Below are 20775 nucleotides of genomic sequence, written 5' to 3' on the forward strand. Positions count from 1 at the left end.
TAACCATTATGTCTGAGAGGGACTGAAGCCAGACTGATTGTCGTAATACGAAGCTAAATGGAGGGAGTAGCATTTATTTAGAATGTGGTTACATATTTATTGGACCATGTTAACATTTTCAAGAAGATGTTGCTGCCATATTCCGAGTAGCATACAAGGACAAGTTTGAAATAATTTTGTGGGATGTAGTTAATGTACCAGAACCAATAAGTCTGCGAGAATGTTGCCTTAATGAAAGGGAATTAGGCTTACACCTAGTCCCTAATTAATTTTGGTGGTTGAATTGCCCAACACAAATGATTGGACTAACTAGTTTGCTCCAGTGTATAAGTTATACAGGTGTTAAAGGTTCACACTTAGCCAATAAAAAGACCAAGAGTTGGATTCAACAAAAGAGCAAAGGGGTCAACCGAAGGCACCTCTGGTCTGGCGCACCGGACTGTCCGGTGTGCCACCGGACAGTGTCCGGTGCACCACCGGACATGTCCGGTGCACCAGAGGACTCCAACACAAACTCGCCACCTTCGGGAATTTCCAGAGGTGACTCCGCTATAATTCACCGGACTGTCCGGTGTACACCGGACAGTGTCCGGTGCGCCAAGGAAGAGCGGCCTCAGGAACTCGCCGGCTTCGGGAATCTCCAACGGCTAGTCCGCTATAATTCACCGGACATGTCCGGTGCAACTCCGGAGCAACGACTATTCAGCGCCAACGGCTACCTGCAACGCAATTAATGCGCGCGCAGCGCGCGCAGAAGTCAGACGCGCCCATACTGGCGCACCGGACATGGTACAGTGCATGTCCGGTGCGCACCGGACATCCAGGCGGGCCCACAAGTCAGGAGCTCCAACGGTCAGAATCCAACGGCAGTGATGACGTGGCGGGGGCACCGGACATGTCCGGTGCGCCATCGAACAGACAACCTCCACCAACGGACAAGTTTGGTGGTTGGGGCTATAAATACCCCAACCACCCCCACATTCATGGCATCCAAGTTTTTCACTTCTCAACCACTTACAAGAGCTAGGCATTCAATTCTAGACACACCAAAGAGATTTGCCGTGTTCTTTTGAGCTCTTGCGCTTGGATTACTTCTTTTCTTTCTCACTTGCTCTTGTGATCAACACTCAATTGTAATAAGGCAAGAGGCACCAATTGTGTGGTGGCCCTTGCGGGGAAGTTTTATTCCCGGCTTTGATTTGAGAAGAGAAGCTCACTCGGTCCGAGGGACCATTTGAGAGAGGGAAGGGTTGAAAGAGACCCGGCCTTTGTGGCCTCCTCAACGGGGAGTAGGTTTGAGAGAACCGAACCTCGGTAAAACAAATTCGCGTGTCTCACTTCACTATTCGCTTACGATTTGTTTTGTGCACTCTCTTGCGGACTTGATTATATTTAACGCTAACCCGGCTTGTAGTTGTGATTATTTTTGAGAATTTCAGTTTCGCCCTATTCACCCCCCTCTAGGCGACTTTCAATTGGTATCGGAGCCCGGTGCTTCATTAGAGCCTAACCGCTCGAAGTGATGTCGGGAGATCACGCCAAGAAGGAGATGGAGACCGGCAAAAAGCCCACTACAAGCCACGGGAGCACTTCATCGGAAGAGTCCCGCACCAAGAGGAAGAAGAAGAGCTCCTCCAACAAAGGGAAGGAGAAGAAATCTTCTTCTCACCACAAAGAGAAGAAGGAGAGATCTTCCTCTCACAAGCCACATCGGAGTGGGGACAAGCACAAGAGGATGAGGAAAGTGGTCTACTACGAGACCGACACTTCATCAACATCGACCTCCAGCTCCGATGCGCCCTCCGTAACTTCTAAACGCCAAGAGCGTAAGAAGTTTAGTAAGATCCCCTTACACTATCCTCGTACATCTAGACATACTCCATTACTTTCCGTTCCATTAGGCAAACCACCAACCTTTGACGGTGAAGATTATGCTAGGTGGAGTGATTTAATGAAATTTCATCTAACCTCACTCCACAAAAGTATATGGAATGTTGTTGAGTTTGGAGCACAGGTACCATCCGTAGGGGATGAGGATTATGATGAGGACGAAGTGGCCCAAATCGAGCACTTCAACTCCCAAGCCACAACCATACTCTTGGCCTCTCTAAATAGAGAGGAATACAACAAGGTGCAAGGGTTGAAGAATGCAAAGGAAATTTGGGACCTCCTCAAGACCGCGCACTAGGGTGATGAACTAACAAAGATCACCAAGCGGGAAACGATCGAGGGGGAGCTCGGTCGCTTTCGACTTCGCCAAGGGGAAGAGCCACAAGACATGTACAACCGGCTCAAGACTTTGGTGAACCAAGTGCGCAACCTCGGGAGCAAGAAGTGGGATGACCACGAGGTGGTTAAGGTTATTCTTAGATCACTCATTTTCCTTAACCCCACTCAAGTTCAATTAATTCGTGGTAATCCTAGATATACTGAAATGACCCCTGAGGAAGTTATCGGGAATTTTGTGAGCTTTGAATGTATGATCAAGGGCTCCAAGAAGATCAACGAGCTTGATGAACCCTCCACGTCCGAAGCACAACCGGTGGCATTCAAGGCGACGGAGGAGAAGAAGGAGGAGTCTACACCGAGTAGACAACCAATTGATGCCTCCAAGCTCGACAATGAGGAGATGGCTTTGATCATCAAAAGCTTTCGCCAAATCCTCAAGCAACGGAAGGGGAAGGATTACAAATCCCGTTCCAAGAAGGTTTGCTACAAGTGTGGTAAGCCCGGTCACTTTATCGCTAAATGTCCATTATCAAGTGACAGTGACAGGGATAACGACAAGAAGGGAAAGAGGAAAGAAAAGAAGAGGTACCACAAGAAGAGGGACGGCGATGCCCACGTGTGCCGCGAGTGGGACTCCGACGAGAGCTCCACCGACTCCTCCTCCGACGAGGACGCCGCCAACATCGCCGTCACCAAGGGACTCCTCTTCCCCAACGTCGGCCACAAGTGCCTCATGGCAAAGGACGGCAAAAGGAAGAAGGTAAAATCAAGATCCTCCACTAAATATGAAACCTCTAGTGATGAGGATGATGCTAGCAATGAGGAGGATAACTTGCGCGTTCTTTTTGCCAACCTTAACATGGAACAAAAGGAAAAACTAAATGAGCTAATTAGTGCCATCCATGAAAAGGATGACCTCTTGGATTCCCAAGAGGACTTCCTAATCAAGGAAAATAAAAAGCATGTTAAGGTTAAAAATGCTTATGCTCTAGAGGTAAAAAAATGTGAAAAATTGTCTAGTGAGCTAAGCACTTGCCATGAGACCATTAACAACCTTAGAAATGAAAATGCTAGATTAATTGCTAAGGTTAATTCTCATGTTTGTATTGATTCAATTCCCGATCTTAGAAATGATAATGATGATTTGCTTACTAAGATTAAGGAATTGAATGATTCTCTTGCTAGCCTTAGAGTAGAAAATGATAATTTGATTGCTAAGGCTAAAGATTTTGATGTTTGCAAAGCTACTGTTTCCGATCTTAGAACTAAAAATGATTTGTTGCATGCTAAGGTTGTTGACCTAAAATCTTGCAAACCCTCTACATCTAATGTTGAGCATGTTTCTATTTGTACTAGATGTAGAGATATTGATGTTAATGCTATTCATGATCACATGTCTTTAATTAAACAACAAAATGATCATATAGCAAAACTAGATGCTAAAATTGCCGAGCATAACTTGGAAAATGAAAAGTTTAAATTTGCTAGAAGTATGCTCTATAATGGGAGACGCCCGGGCATCAAGGATGGCATCGGCTTCCAAAGGGGAGACAACGTCAAACTTAATGCCCCTCCTAAAAATTTGTCTAACTTTGTTAAGGGCAAAGCTCCCATGCCTCAGGATAACGAGGGCTACATTTTGTACCCTGCCGGTTATCCCGAGAGCAAAATTAGGAGAATTCACTCTAGGAAGTCTCACTCTGGCCCTAATCATGCTTTTATGTATAAGGGTGAGACATCTAGCTCTAGGCAACCAACCCGTGCCAAGTTGCCTAGAAAGAAAACTCCTAATGCATCAAATGATCATGCTATTTCATTCAAAACTTTTGATGCATCATATGTGCTTACTAACAAATCCGGCAAGGTAGTTGCCAAGTTTGTTGGGGGCAAACACAAGGGCTCCAAGACTTGTGTTTGGGTACCCAAAGTTCTTGTTTCTAATGCCAAAGGACCCAAAACCGTTTGGATACCTAAAGTCAAGAACTAAAATTGTTTTGTAGGTTTATGCATCCGGGGGCTCAAGTTGGATACTCGATAGCGGGTGCACAAACCACATGACAGGGGAGAAGAAGATGTTCTCCTCATATGAGAAAAACAAAGATCCCCAACGAGCTATCACATTCGGGGATGGAAATCAAGGTTTGGTCAAAGGTTTGGGTAAAATTGCTATTTCACCTGACCATTCCATTTCCAATGTTTTTCTTGTTGATTCATTAGATTACAATTTGCTTTCCGTTTCTCAATTATGTCAAATGGGCTACAACTGTCTATTCACTGATGTAGGTGTCACTGTCTTTAGAAGAAGTGATGATTCAATAGCATTTAAGGGAGTGTTAGAGGGTCAGCTATACTTGGTAGATTTTGATAGAGCTGAACTCGACACTTGCTTAATTGCTAAGACTAACATGGGTTGGCTCTGGCACCGCCGACTAGCCCATGTTGGGATGAAGAATCTTCATAAGCTTCTAAAGGGAGAACACATTTTAGGATTAACAAATGTTCATTTTGAGAAAGACAGGATTTGTAGCGCATGCCAAGCCGGGAAGCAAGTTGGAACCCAACATCCACACAAGAACATCATGACGACCGACAGGCCGCTTGAGCTACTCCACATGGATCTATTCGGCCCGATTGCTTACATAAGCATCGGCGGGAGTAAGTATTGTCTTGTAATAGTGGATGATTATTCTTGCTTCACTTGGGTGTTCTTTTTGCAGGAAAAATCTCATACCCAAGAGACCTTAAAGGGATTCTTGAGACGGGCTCAAAATGAGTTCGGCTTAAGGATCAAGAAAATTAGAAGCGACAACGGGACGGAGTTCAAGAACTCTCAAATTGAAGGCTTCCTTGAGGAGGAGGGCATCAAGCATGAGTTCTCTTCTCCATACACCCCACAACAAAATGGTGTAGTGGAGAGGAAGAATCGAACTCTATTGGACATGGCAAGAACCATGCTTGATGAGTACAAAACTTCGGATCGGTTTTGGGCCGAGGCGGTCAACACCGCTTGCTACGCCATCAACCGGTTGTATCTACACCGAATCCTCAAGAAGACATCATATGAACTTCTAACCGGTAAAAAGCCCAATATTTCATATTTTAGAGTTTTTGGTAGCAAATGCTTTATTCTTGTTAAAAGAAGTAGAAAATCTAAATTTGCTCCTAAAACTGTAGAAGGCTTTTTACTAGGATATGACTCAAACACAAGGGCATATAGAGTCTTTAACAAGTCCTCAGGACTTGTTGAAGTTTCTTGTGACGTTGTGTTTGATGAGACTAACGGCTCTCAAGTAGAGCAAGTTGATCTTGATGAGATAGGTGAAGAACAGGCTCCATGCATAGCGCTAAGGAACATGTCCATTGGGGATGTGTGTCCTAAGGAATCCGAAGAGCCTCCACATGCACAAGATCAACCATCCTCCTCCATGCAAGCATCTCCACCAACCCAAAATGAGGACGAGTCTCAAGTTGATGAAGGGCAAGATCAAGAAGATGAGCCACCTCAAGATGATGGCAATGATCAAGGGGGAGATGCAAATGATCAAGAAAAGGAGGATGAGCAAGAATCAAGGCCGCCACACCCAAGAGTCCACCAAGCAATCCAACGAGATCACCCCGTCGACACCATCCTCGGCGACATTCATAAGGGGGTAACCACTAGATCTCGTGTTGCACATTTTTGTGAACATTACTCTTTTGTTTCCTCTATTGAGCCACACAGGGTAGAGGAAGCACTTCAAGATTCGGATTGGGTGGTGGCGATGCAAGAGGAGCTCAACAACTTCACTAGGAATGAGGTATGGCATTTAGTTCCACGTCCTAATCAAAATGTTGTAGGAACCAAATGGGTCTTCCGCAACAAGCAAGATGAGCATGGTGTGGTGACAAGGAACAAAGCTCGACTTGTGGCCAAAGGATACTCCCAAGTCGAAGGTTTGGATTTCGGTGAAACCTATGCACCCGTAGCTAGGCTTGAGTCAATTCACATATTATTAGCCTATGCTACTTACCATGGCTTTAAGCTTTATCAAATGGACGTGAAAAGTGCCTTCCTCAATGGACCAATCAAGGAAGAGGTCTATGTTGAGCAACCTCCCGGCTTTGAAGACAGTGAGTATCCTAACCATGTCTACAGGCTCTCTAAGGCGCTTTATGGGCTCAAGCAAGCCCCAAGAGCATGGTATGAATGCCTTAGAGATTTTCTTATTGCTAATGGCTTCAAAGTCGGAAAGGCCGATCCTACACTCTTTACTAAAACTCTTGAAAATGACTTGTTTGTATGCCAAATTTATGTTGATGGTATTATATTTGGGTCTACTAACGAGTCTACATGTGAAGAGTTTAGTAGGATTATGACACAGAAATTCGAGATGTCTATGATGGGGGAGTTGAAGTATTTCTTAGGATTCCAAGTGAAGCAACTCCAAGAGGGCACCTTCATTAGCCAAACAAAGTATACTCAAGACATACTAAACAAGTTTGGGATGAAGGATGCCAAGCCCATCAAGACACCCATGGGAACCAATGGGCATCTCGACCTCGACACGGGAGGTAAGTCAGTGGATCAAAAGGTATACCGGTCGATGATAGGTTCTTTGCTATATTTATGTGCATCTCGACCGGACATTATGCTTTCCGTATGCATGTGTGCAAGATTCCAAGCCGACCCTAAGGAAGCTCACCTTACGGCCGTAAAACGAATCTTGAGATATTTAGCTTATACTCCTAAGTTTGGGCTTTGGTATCCTAGGGGATCCACATTTGATTTAATTGGATATTCGGATGCCGATTGGGCGGGGTGTAAAATCAATAGGAAGAGCACATCAGGGACTTGCCAGTTCTTGGGAAGATCCTTGGTGTCTTGGGCTTCAAAGAAGCAAAATTCGGTCGCTCTTTCCACCGCCGAAGCCGAGTACATTGCCGCAGGACATTGTTGCGCGCAATTGCTTTGGATGAGGCAAACCCTGCGGGACTACGGTTACAAATTAACCAAAGTCCCTTTGCTATGTGAGAATGAGAGTGCAATCAAGATGGCGGATAATCCCGTCGAGCATAGTCGCACTAAACACATAGCCATTCGGTATCATTTTCTTAGGGATCACCAACAAAAGGGAGATATCGAGATTTCATACATTAATACTAAAGATCAATTAGCCGATATCTTTACCAAGCCTCTTGATGAACAATCTTTTAACAAACTTAGGCATGAGCTCAATATTCTTGATTCTAGGAACTTCTTTTGTTAAATTGCACACATTGCTCTTCTATATACCTTTGATCATGTCTCTTTCATATGCTATGACTAATATGTTTTTCAAGTCTATTTCAAACCAAGTCATAGGTGTATTGAAAGGGAATTGGAGTCTTCGGCGAAGACAAAGGCTTCCACTCCGTAATTCATCCTTCGCCGTTGCTCCAAGAGACTCTCCATCTTTGGGGGAGAGAGCAAAAGGACGTCGTCTTTGGTATAATCTTAACTCATTTATTTATAACCAAAGGGGATGATAGCACTTCAAGGGCTCTAATGATTCCGTTTTTGGCGATTCATGCCAAAGGGGGAGAAAGTATGAGCCCAAAGCAAAAGGACCGCACCACCACCAATTTAAAAAACTTCGTGTTTCAAGAATATTATCAATTAGTATCCTATTGTGTTCAAAAGGGGGAGAAAGTAGTATTTCAAAAGGGATATATCAAAACCCTCTTGAACACTAAGAGGAGGATCTCATTTAGGGGGAGTTTTGTTTAGTCAAAGGAAAAGCATTTGAAACAGGGGGAGATAATTTCAAATCTTGAAAATGCTTCTCAAAATCGTATTCATTTGCCTTTGACTATTTGCAAAATAACTTTGAAAAGGATTTACAAAAGAGTTTGCAAAAACAAAACATGTGGTGCAAGCGTGGTCCAAAATGTTAAATAAGAAAGAAACGATCCATGCATATCTTGTAAGTATTTTGATTGGCTCAATTCCAAGCAACCTTTACACTTACATTATGCAAACTAGTTCAATTATGCACTTCCATATTTGCTTTGGTTTGTGTTGGCATCAATCACCAAAAAGGGGGAGATTGAAAGGGAATTAGGCTTACACCTAGTCCCTAATTAATTTTGGTGGTTGAATTGCCCAACACAAATGATTGGACTAACTAGTTTGCTCCAGTGTATAAGTTATACAGGTGTTAAAGGTTCACACTTAGCCAATAAAAAGACCAAGAGTTGGATTCAACAAAAGAGCAAAGGGGTCAACCGAAGGCACCTCTGGTCTGGCGCACCGGACTGTCCGGTGCACTAGAGGACTCCAACGCAAACTCGCCACCTTCGGGAATTTCCAGAGACGACTCCGCTATAATTCACCGGACTGTCCGGTGTACACCGGACAGTGTCCGGTGCGCCAAGGAAGAGCGGCCTCAGGAACTCGCCGGCTTCGGGAATCTCCAACGGCTAGTCCGCTATAATTCACCGGACATGTCCGGTGTACACCGGACTGTCCGGTGCAACTCCGGAGCAACGGCTATTCGGCGCCAACGGCTACCTGCAACGCAATTAATGCGCGCGCAGCGCGCGCAGAAGTCAGGCGCGCCCATACTGGCGCACCGGACATGGTACAGTGCATGTCCGGTGCGCACCGGACATCCAGGCGGGCCCACAAGTCAGGAGCTCCAACGGTCAGAATCCAACGGCAGTGATGACATGGCGGGGGCATCGGACATGTCCGGTGTGCACCAGACTGTCCGGTGCGCCATCGAACAGACAGCCTCCACCAACGGTCAAGTTTGGTGGTTGGGGCTATAAATACCCCAACCACCCCCACATTCATGGCATCCAAGTTTTTCACTTCTCAACCACTTACAAGAGCTAGGCATTCAATTCTAGACACACCAAAGAGATTTGTCGTGTTCTTTTGAGCTCTTGCGCTTGGATTGCTTCTTTTCTTTCTCACTTGCTCTTGTGATCAACACTCAATTGTAATCAAGGCAAGAGGCACCAATTGTGTGGTGGCCCTTGCGGGGAATTTTTATTCCCGGCTTTGATTTGAGAAGAGAAGCTCACTCGGTCCGAGGGACCGTTTGAGAGAGGGAAGGGTTGAAAGAGACCCGGCCTTTGTGGCCTCCTCAACGGGGAGTAGGTTTGAGGGAACCGAACCTCGGTAAAACAAATTCGCGTGTCTCACTTCACTATTCGCTTACGATTTGTTTTGTGCCCTCTCTTGCGGACTTGATTATATTTAACGCTAACCCGGCTTGTAGTTGTGATTATTTTTGAGAATTTCAGTTTCGCCCTATTCACCCCCCCTCTAGGCGACTTTCACTTAATTCAAACCTAGACCAATGTCCAAGTAGTAAGAAGATTGCGTACCTCCTCATCGATGAGGACCATATCAGCTTGGAGGAGCTTGGACTCATCCTGAGGATCATAAAATTCCCACATACGGGAGACACGGACACACAACCGGTCACTGCAGTTCCCAATCATAAGGCTACCAATCAGAACCTCTGCCATCTGCAAAGTAAAGGCAAAAGAGGGACAAGAACATTTGTCCAATGAGTATGTGTTGAGAGTAAGAGATGAAGTAAGCATGCTGAATGTCAGAACAAACACCTTAGTACAAAAGAGGTACCATCGATGAGCGGTGCACGCATAGAAAATTTCAAAACCAAAAAAATGGAAGGGGCAATAGTATGATACATAAATGTATCTACAATATGCACATTTGTACACAAATGAGATCCGTAATAGGTGAGATGCGCTACGACGATGCTGCTAGCGCAGCATGTAAGACCTCGTGGTAAACAACATTTCGAGTACAGGAGCCACAGGAACCATCATCATTTTCGATCACAATTCTAAGCCCCTCCCTAGATGTCGCACACGAAACAGCAACATAGAGCTGGCCATGTGTAAATACTGGTTTCTTTAGGTAAAGGCCAACAGTGGAAAGCGTCTGTCCTTGGCTTTTATTTATTGTCATGGCATAGCAGAGGCGTAGTGGGAATTGGGTCCTCTGCAAAGTGAAAGGCCATTTTACATTTGTTGTGTTCAGCGCAATACGTGGAATGAATACCTCATCGCCAATCCTGGATCCTGTGAGTATTATGCATCGTAGAACACGCTGACCTAGCTGGGAAATAAGCAGCCTTGTCCCATTACAGAGGCCCATAGTTTGGTTCAGATTGTGAAGCAGCATCACCATCGCACCCTCTTTAAGCACAAGTTTGTGGCAAGGAAAATTGGGTGCATTCATGGAATTGAGAAATTCGGTTGGGTAAAGCACATCAAAATCTGGAATGTGTTCTGCTGATTTTGAAATTGTGTCACAACTAATGCACTCGACGCCACTTCCAGGTACCATCGAAACAATACTCTCATTGATGTCATCAACAGTTGAATTATTAGGACAAATGATAGCCCGCACAGCTAGGTAATCATAGTTTCTGTGATTTTCAATAAAATTCGGGTACACTTCAGTTATAAGTGCGAGGATCTTGTCACCGTCAACATGAATCAATAGATCGGGAGGGATCGTGATCCACGAAGGCTCGGCCTCGTCGCCAATCTTCTCAACAGGAACAGTACCATCTCTGATAGATAGAACCCATTTGCTAAATTCAGCAAGAGCAGCACGCTTTTCTGACGGTAGGCATGGGCTGGCAAGACGCATGTTCGTGTGTAGGCTCAAGAAGCTGACATGGCGCCAAAGCCTAGAGTTGGTAATGCAAGCATTAACAATCGCAGATCGTGATCCCTTACGAACAACTGGTAGAATCTGACGAAAATCGCCGCCCAAGACAACGACTTTGCCACCAAATGGGATAATCGCGTTTGCAGGTTCGTCCTCTGAGAGGATATCGCGCATGGTTCTGTCTAAGGCCTCAAAGCAATGTCGATGCGCCATCGGCGCTTCGTCCCATACAATCAATGAGGACACTTGTATGAGTTTAGCAAGCATGGTCCCTCGTCTAATAGTACACATGGCTGTTTCGTTCATGTCGAAAGGTATCTTGAAATGTGAATGTGTGGTTCGTCCTTTAGGCATTAGCAAAGAAGCAACACCTGAGGAAGCAACAGCAAGTACTATCTTTCCTTTCGATCTGATGTTCGCAATCAGAGTATTCCATAGGAAGGTTTTCCCTGTGCCGCCATGGCCAGAGACAAAGAAAAATCCGGGTAAGGAAGATAGAACTCTACTGATAATGGTATCATAGACATATCTCTGATCGGTATTTAGCTGGGACAGAAGAGATTGGGCTTGCATGGACAATACCAACGGTTCAACGTCAAGTTCATCGTTAAGCAACCTATTTTCGTACATGGGATCATTTTGTGCAGACAGTTTGGGCAAGTTGAAGTCTTCAATATTCCCTCCACTGTTAGAAAACAATTGTGTTAGCTTCTTTATCAGCAGCGGCATAAGTTGTTCTGGTGGCACAACGTAGCGTGGATTGGCCAGTGCGCGGGTGAGTGAGCGGTGAATGTCATCCGTGAAATATAGCCAGTACTTATCAAATAAAGCACGAACATTGCCAACCGAGCAATGGAGGGCAACTGTTACAAAGAGTTGGCGTAGCTGGTGTGATGAGGCAGAGACGATGGCCTCATCAAAGAGAAGGCTCCATTCGTTATCGCTCTCAAGAAGGCCCCTCGCCTCACATGCCTCGTGAAAGGTACCATAGACCGTGCCACTAAATGTCCTTAGATCAACATAACTCGTTGCACCTTTAACTATCATCAATAGCATGCGCAAGTAGTACAGTTCACCGGCCGTTGGATGAATGTAGTACATCCGTCCAATTTTGTGACAAGTGATTCTTTTCCGCCACAGTCGATCCGAAGGGTGCCAAGACCACTCAGTAGGGAAATCACAGTATGTTAAGTGTCGGTATCCAGGATTTCTTGCATTGGTGTTAAACCACTCAGTTAGCATGGAACTTTTTGATGCGGGGGACTCTAGGAGAGACGCTAAGGTAGTACCCGGTTCATACCAAACATAGTTATTGTTGGGCAAATGGACAACAAGACGTTCAACCGCAGGTATTCTAAAATGAATGTCGAACTCAAAAATACGCCAGATGGCTTCACATATGGATAGGTATCTTGCATCGATATACTCTTGAATTTCATTGCGAGGAGCTACCTGAGGTTCAGGCGACGCATTGGCTGTCTTTGCCGTCACCTCAAAATATATTTTCGCTCGATCACTTCCTTTAGTAACGTACTTAAACAAGTATTTAATCATGTTTGATTTGTTACACCACTCAACGTTGATATGTGCACAGTATTTTTTGAGCAAGGCCATGTTATAAGGAACAATGTTCCTGTTATCTAGCTTAACCCCATTTTTAACAATGTATCTATCATCATCGCGTCTCTTATATATCACGAATCCAAAATCGTCAACGATAGTCTCAGCCTGGAAGGACTTAGGGTAGTTTTTTGAGCATTTGTCATCCTTCATACAAGGGCATCTTTTGTTGTGTTCACCGCATGGGCCGTGCATCATGAATTCGTCAACCAATGCATATCCCAATGGGTCAGTCCTGAAATCAGGTACCTCAGCACAGATAAATCCATCAATAGTGGAGGCATCAAAGTCAGAGGAGCGATTTGCCAGCCAAACAAGGCAATGGATGTGGGGTAGGCCACGTTTCTGGAACTCCACAGTATATAGCGCTGCAGAAATGTTTGGTAAACACGAGGTTTTTAGATGGAAAGTGATAGTTTGAGGGAAGAACACCCAAAGGGCCACAAACGTCAGCATACCTGCAAGTACAGGGCCAAATGTCTTTCCCTCCCTGATATCAGCTATGAACTCATCGACTTTCATGTGGAATACACGAACAATCACATCGGAGCGATCGCATGGCTGTTGTCCGGTTTCGAAACGAATGGCATCCGCTATTTCTTTCCACTTAGTGTTGCATGTGAAGGTCACAAACAAGTCAGGAGGGCCAAAGACTCTACATATTGCCATAGCATCTTGGTAGTTCATCACATGATACCTTCTACCACCAGTAAACGACGAAGGAACAACCATCCTGCTTCTAACGGAATTAGCACTAACCAAACCCTTATCAATGGCATCAGACACATCCTGCACTGTTTCGTATCGGAGATCTTTCTGGTGGTCAGCTATAAACTGCAATCTAGAGGCTTCGATTGTGGAATACGCATCGACACCAATCTGATCGCTGAGCCTACCATAGCAAGTGTATGGGTTTGCATCACGCAACCTATAGTGTGTGTGGTATCTAACAAACTCAAGCATTGTCGTGTATCTACGTTTTGTTCGTTCGTTGACGTCATCATCCGCATACCTAATGCCAAGATGGAATCCATGTTCACCATAGGGAAAAAGGAGTGGGTACTGCAGAGCCATATAAGATGGATGCAAATGCGAAACACGTTTGAGACCATGGTTCTTAGCATGAACAAGGACATCGTACGTGTACTGAGCAGATGAGTAATCACCAACAATTATGGCAGCTATCTCACCGCTCGAAGGCAAATTATATTGGACATCGTGTCTAGTATTGCAGCCCAATAAACGTAACGTTATCTCGCTATTATGTGTTTGTTCGATGCGTTCACGAGCACAACGAAAGGCCTTTACAAGCTCGTTATGCGCGTCAAGCATCTCCATCAAGGACTGTGTAATAGCAGAGTCTGGGCAAGCAGCACCGGCATCATCGCTCTCAAAAACATGGAGCCTACTTTGTAGCTCAGCATCAGGATCATGTATGTAAAGCTGAGCAAACTTGGGCTGTGAACCTGGACGAGGTAGCAACGTTCCAATTCGATGATGAACCACACCGTTAATTCGGAAAACATACGGTGCAGTACCGTTGTTTATAGCCTTGTCGACGGAAGCACCCAAGGAGGTGAAAGCGAAAAGCGAGTTGTAATATCATATCTGGCGCAAAAACCGTTTTAAGCGAGCGTCGCCATCAAACCTTAGAAGAGTTCGCAGAGGTTCAGGTGGTTTTTTGTAAGGTTCCAACCTGATCCGCCCACCCTTACAACAAAGGTTGTAGACAATCCTCCGTTGAGTTACAGCAGAAGCACTCTTGACACGCTCCTGGAACCAAAAGAAGGCGCCGCAAAAAGGGCATTCGTGCGTTGGGCCACCATAATAAGAAAGGAATGGATTGTTGTCTGAAGGAACACAAAACAACAATGGATCAGCAGAACACAACAGAGGTAAGACATGCGCATGTGTAGACTATAGCGCCTAGTGGGCACCTTTCAAGCGAGCAATGTAGGAGTCCTTCAGAGGAACAACAGGAGCAGGTAGAGTCGAGCATGGAGCCTGTGTTGTACAAGCACGTGCCCGCCTCCTCACTTCAATTCGACGGTGTCTATTGGAGGTGGAAGCCTCTCTAGGGAAATGCAACAACGATCTAGGATCTATGTTTTACCAGGCCACAACAAGGAGGAGAGCATAAGAATGAGCGCGCGATGCATCATAATCCCAATATATGTACATGATACGTACGAGGTCTTAGTGGAAATGTCGACCAAATAGGGATGCACTGTTGGTTAAGCAAGGATGTCTGAGTGGTCATGTTCGATGGAGACAATACAAGTATGTCTGTGGCAACCATTGGTTAAGAAACAAGGTCATCATCTTGCAAACAGATCGAGCAACGAGTAGGGGACTCAAGCACAGCGCAAGTCATTAAATAGAAAGGAAAACGTGGCCAAAAGAACAAACCAGAAGTGGTAGGTCTCCTCTTCCTCTCATTTCCAGGAGACAGACCAGTACTCTGACATGGCCCATGGTCCATTGGTCAGCAGTTTCTAGAATCGCAAATGGAGTGTCTAGGTATGGGACAAGAGCACAGGTATCACATTGGAATCAGTTCTGAATACCACCAGAGGTAACAACAAGTTAGGGAGGTAAAGCCAAGATGGCCAAAAAGGAGAAGCATACAGGATAAATCAGAGTATGGATGTATGAAGCAAGTGCAAACGTAACAAGTAAACCATAACAATTAACCAAAGCACAGGAAATAACATGGAGCACGCAGAACCTGCGACATACCTGATACGTAGCAGCGTATCGGTTGAGCGAGCACGTGGGCAGAAGACGAAGCACGCTGCAAATTCCTGAAGCAACAATTGTAAATAATAAGAACAAGTAAATACATAAACAATAAGAACACATAGATGTAAAAAAAGAAAACACGGATAGAACCAACAAAAGGAGGGCAAAAAAATAGACAAAGCACAATTATACAGCACCAAAAGCCTGCATTCAGGTGACGCCGGCATCAAAAGAAAATATTCCCAACCGTAGGTAAGCAAAGGAAGTTAAACTAAGGCAGCACCAGTATGTGGTAAGGGTCTATGAGAGGAAGCGAAGGACACAAAATCAATCTCAGAATATATAACCTAAAAAGAAGAAAACACAGACACAACTAGGAAAAGAAGAGCAGTAAAGAGGTGAACGACATATGCAGTAACCTGCCTTGGAGCTGAGACTACACAAACACAAAAGAAACACAACACCATGGCACCGAGAGGACAGAAGCACATGATCAAAGAGCAAGCACAACACCAAGAGAGAAAGCCTGCCAACAGTATACCATGATCCCACCACCCAAAAAAACACAAGCACAAGTACATACACACAGAGGAAAAACAAACCATACAAGCTGACTGTGGTAAGTCCGTTAGTAGGAAAACACCAAATCAGGGAACAACAACATTGTTAACCCACGAAAAGTGCATGCAAAGAAATAGACCAAAAGTGTTCCATACCAAATGTTGTGATGTTATCTCTACTCGCATCCAGAGCATCAGTTGCACTATGGGATCTAACCCATTGTGGGTCCTCTGGCTGGGAGGTCGTAATCCTGAGAAAAAGAACAAGAAACAAAGAAAACAGAGGTTAGTGTATAATAGAAAACATTACCTAGGTTTAAACAAAGCAGGAACGTAACACAGATTCATCTGGCCCTTTCTTGTAAAGCAAATGATTGGCTAAAATAATAGCTAACACGCGCACCAACAGATGTCTTGGCAAGTTCTAGGGTTCAACAGCGAGGGACTCTCACGGCAGCCGGCGACTCCAAAAAATAACAAAACCAAAGAGTCTTCGAGGACAACGGTAGATGTAGGGCCGAATTTTTTATATTTTAGCTCTTCCTCGGAAAAAAATTCACGTTTGGACCTTAGAAAATTTTAATGTCATTTTTGGACCCTTTGCTCGGCGCCATAGGCTATGGCGCCGAGGTGCGTGTTACGCTGGCACAAATGGACGTCGTGGCACCGACGTGGCACCGAGCTCGGCGCCATAGATCTTGGCGCCGAGCTCTGTTATGTACACAAAACTTGTTTAGCTCAGTTGGTAGAGCACAAGGCTTTTAACCTTGTGGTTGTGGGTTCAAGCCCCACGATAGGCATATTTTCATACTTTTTTTTGTCTTTGTCACTGATTTTTTTTGTTCAGATTTTTCGTTTATGTCGCTGATTTGTCCGTCTAGATTTATTTCTTATCCAGATTTTTTGTTTTTGTTACTGATTTGTTTATCCGTCCATATTTTTTTTCGTTTATTAAGCTTAAGGAAACGTACTTGCATTGGTTAGCGGCCACCGGTTTAGCTATGGTGCATCGTGGTTTTTTCGTTTATGCCGCTGATTTGTCCGTCCAAATTTATTTCTCATCTTGATTTGTTTTTGCTTTTGCAACTGATTTGTTTATTACATTTTGTTTAATAGTACTGAATAATCTGTATGGCCCTTGGTGCATTGTAAACCCCACATGCTTAAGCTTGATTCCGTCCTCTCGCTAATTACAAGTGATTTTAAACATTAAATAATATACTAAAAACTGAAGTACACCATTTAAAATGTTAAAAATATTTATATCATAAACAAATGATTGTGTTAATCTTACATTAGTAGTGATGTACAATGATAAATTTTAATTAATATTAAAAAGTATAATTTCGAATACATTAAATTATTGGAGTTTTAGAGTCCAAAATATAAATATACTTAATAAACAAAAAGATTATAATTAGAGTCCAAAATATAAATATACAAGGTATAAATAAACAGTGACTTGATGATTTTATAAAGTACTCCGTACTTCCATAGGGTGGGTTACTTATGTGCATGGTACTTGCGTCACGCAGTTTGAATAAACAAAAACAAAAAATATCATGAATAAATAAATCGGTCACAAAAATAAAAAAAACTAGATGAAAAATAAATCTGGACGGACAAATCAGCGACATAAACGAAAAATATGGACAACAAAAAAACAAATTAGTGATAAAAAATACGTCCAGCATGGAGCTTGAACCCACAACCTCAAGGTTAAAAGTCTTGTACTCTACCAACTGAGCTAGACATACTTTGCTGTTACATAGCCGAGCTCGGCGCCATAGATCTTGTACCACGTTGTACCACGTTGGCGCCACGTCATTCAGGTTGGGCCAGCGTAGCACGCACCTCGGCACCATAGCCTATGGCGTCGAGCTGTGTTACCTCGGCGCCATTGGCTATGGCGCCGAGTAAAGGGTCCAAAAATGACATTAAAATTTTCTAAGGTCCAAATGTGAATTTTTTTCCGAGGAAGGGCTAAAATATAAAAAATTCGGGACGTAGGGACCTAAAATGAGAAGAGGGGAGGGAGAGCATAGAGGGAGGCATGTAACAATAAATAAACTGAAAGAGGTACTATCTCTGTTTCCGTGGACCGGAGAACAGTTCCGGCGCCCATGCCTCGACAGTGCAGAGGTGTGGAGACGCTGTGGATCTGTGCAACGACGATTTCGACGAGGAGGGTCTATGGGACAGCATGGGCGAACTGGCGGAAGGGTACGACAGGGTATGGCGAAATTTCACGGACAGACGTACAGTGGCAAACAGATTTGTTCTCACGGGGAAGACGGAGATGGGCGGAGCACGGCCGGGTTAGAGCGGATGCGGGGCCCGCGTGCCGGATGCCATCGCCTCTCCCGGAGAGCCGGTCGCATGTGGCAACGCCCATGCCCACGCACAGCGACGGATGCGGAGGTGAGCTGCTTGCGTGGGGAGCTGAGACTGAGACAGCGGCGAACGACGTAGGCGTGGGTTCAAGATCAGCGAGCCGTACCTGAACACCCAGATCGGAGACATTGCACCGCGTCTCCTCCCGGCGTCGCTGTACTCCGGTCCCTCTACAGGGGCATCAGCTGCGACCTCGCTCCTTTGTTAGGCCCAAACGCGAGGGCGAGCAGAAGCAGGCAACAGGAAGCCACACAGGCGCAGCCGAGCCGCCGCCTCCCAATCCTCCGCCCCTTGCTGCCGGATCCGCGGTAGCCAGCATAGGTGACGGAGCCTCCATCTCTGTCGCGTCATCGGTTGCCCTCGGCTGGTGCGTGCTCCCCGCAGCGGGCTGGAACTGGAAGAGGTCGAAAGGGGAAGGGGAGCAGCGGGGATCCGGAAATCGGGCAGCGGCGGCATGTCCTCGGCTGGTGCGTGCTCCCCGGCAGCGGGCTGTAACCGGATGAGGTCGAAAGGGGAAGGGGAGCAGCGGATCCAGAAATCGGGCAGCAGCGCGCAGCGGTGTGTGGGCAGGCTGTGCGTGGACGTGTCAGCGGCTGTGAAGATGCCGTACCCGGGAACACGGAGAGAGACCGAAACGCGAGCGCGTTTTAAGACTTTAGATACGTAGTACCTTCGTTAATAAATATATGATACCCTTCACTTTTTTTTCTTCAAAACTTTGACCAATCATCTTATTCAAAATATTTATTTAAAAATGTAAAATTTTAAGCTAAACACTAACTACCTTATAGCTTATTATTTTTTGAATAAGATGAGTACTCAAAATTTTTTAAAAAAATCAACAGTGTCATATATTTATGAAAGAAGAAAGTACTACATTGACAGGTGCAACTTGGATTTTTTTCCCAACATCAACGAGGGGAATCATGTATAAGAAGAATTGTAGAAGCAGTGTTTCAACCCATCCAAGTAAGGGCTTGTTTGAGTCGGTTTAAATTTATAACAAGTCAAATTCTTTAATAATTAGTCCTAACCATGTCCAATCCACATGGGATGAGGAAAACCAAACAAAGCCTAACGAGGTACGAATTTACGTTTTCATTTCAGATTCTTATAGACCATATCCAATATTTAACTGGACGCAGTTAGATGACATGAAACCATCTAGCCCTCAATAACAATTTAAATACGTTTTATAGTCGTTATTAAAACATTGTGCTGCCAGTTTCATTCAGATAAGCACATGGCTTCCATCTCTTAATATTTTTTTCTATACCGCCAAGTTTACCTATGTGCGCGAAAGGGCCTCTAGTTGAGTTGGTTATGTGGTCCGACTAGCACTCCTAGATCATATGTGTTTGACTCCTCGTGTGAACAAATTTGTCCTGACGCCCATAGAAGCAACGTATTTGTGTAACATTTTAAAGATCGATATGTAATCTTTTCCTCTATTATACTCTTACACTAGAGTTCTCTTGAATAGAACCATTAGGCTATGCTCACTAAGGTTTGAGTATGTAATATTTTTCTCCTTTGTGTTTATCAATCGATAAGTAGCAAGATGATAATATAGTATTACACACTGCGGCCTGAACCTCGGTATTGCTATGCAAGAACAACACTACGAACTTAACTAATTTAAACACTCTTCATGTTAAATTTGGTTTTAAACTTCTTTTGGGCTTCCTTAGAGCTACACAGTACTAATTTCACAAGCGTATATCATCTTTCATCACTAGACTTCTATGAAAATCGCCCAAGTCAATGTAAATGTAAAATTCACCGAGTCATCGCGAGGGAGGATCCGATGCTTCAAAAATCATAAACTGTGCAAACCCTTTCGTCTTCCTCTATATGCAAGTCCCGCGATATTTAGACTCCCGTGCTAGATATTCTCAGAAAAGCTCCTCATGAAAAAAGTATCCCAAACATACCCTAAAGTAGTTTGTCAGTACTCATGAAAGATAGATTATGATTGATTTGTCATTGGTTCACCTCAAAACAAGTGACTAGAAAACATTGCCCTAGTTCTCGGTTGCATTGTTACACCACTGTAGACAAGGTAGTGGTCGAGTGACTTTTGCTACGCGAACGCCACCTAATGCGTGTTAGTATTTCCATTTCCAGTGCGGACTGCGGACAGACACATCCTGGTGCTTTTCACCGTGTAAAGTTTGCATGTGACGTACACTGCATCCTTTGGGGACAAAAGCAACGACTAACGAATCGAGGATTTGAAGACAGCTTTAGACAAACGACTATTGTTTATCAATTCAGACAAGACTGTTTAGGGTACTCAAATGCATAGACTGGTTAAGCTATGCAAACTGTTCATGAGCTCGCTCCTAACTGTGCCAACTGACAAACACTAAACATCTAGTACATAAAGAAGAACACCTCACAAAAAGAGCTAGCCTTGAAATGGCATCTGCCTCCTCCATCTCACCTTGGCATGAAATGGACACGCAAATGTATTGTACTTCCAATCTGCAGTGGACTGCACTACACACCAGTTCAATGCAACCATATATTTCGAGACGCGTGTGTCGACTG

At 44.5% G+C, this 20775-nt stretch overlaps 1 non-coding gene across 1 annotated transcript; it reads left to right on the top strand.

Moving 5' to 3' along the window:
* The first annotated feature begins 16555 nt into the window (after nt 1-16555).
* TRNAK-UUU (transfer RNA lysine (anticodon UUU)) lies at nt 16556-16628 on the top strand. Its single transcript has one exon. It is a non-coding gene; the product is annotated as a tRNA-Lys (tRNA).
* Nucleotides 16629-20775: the final 4147 nt, after the last annotated feature.

This window comes from Zea mays, chromosome 9 (genome assembly GCF_902167145.1).
Source record: "Zea mays cultivar B73 chromosome 9, Zm-B73-REFERENCE-NAM-5.0, whole genome shotgun sequence".
NCBI lineage: Eukaryota > Viridiplantae > Streptophyta > Magnoliopsida > Poales > Poaceae > Zea > Zea mays.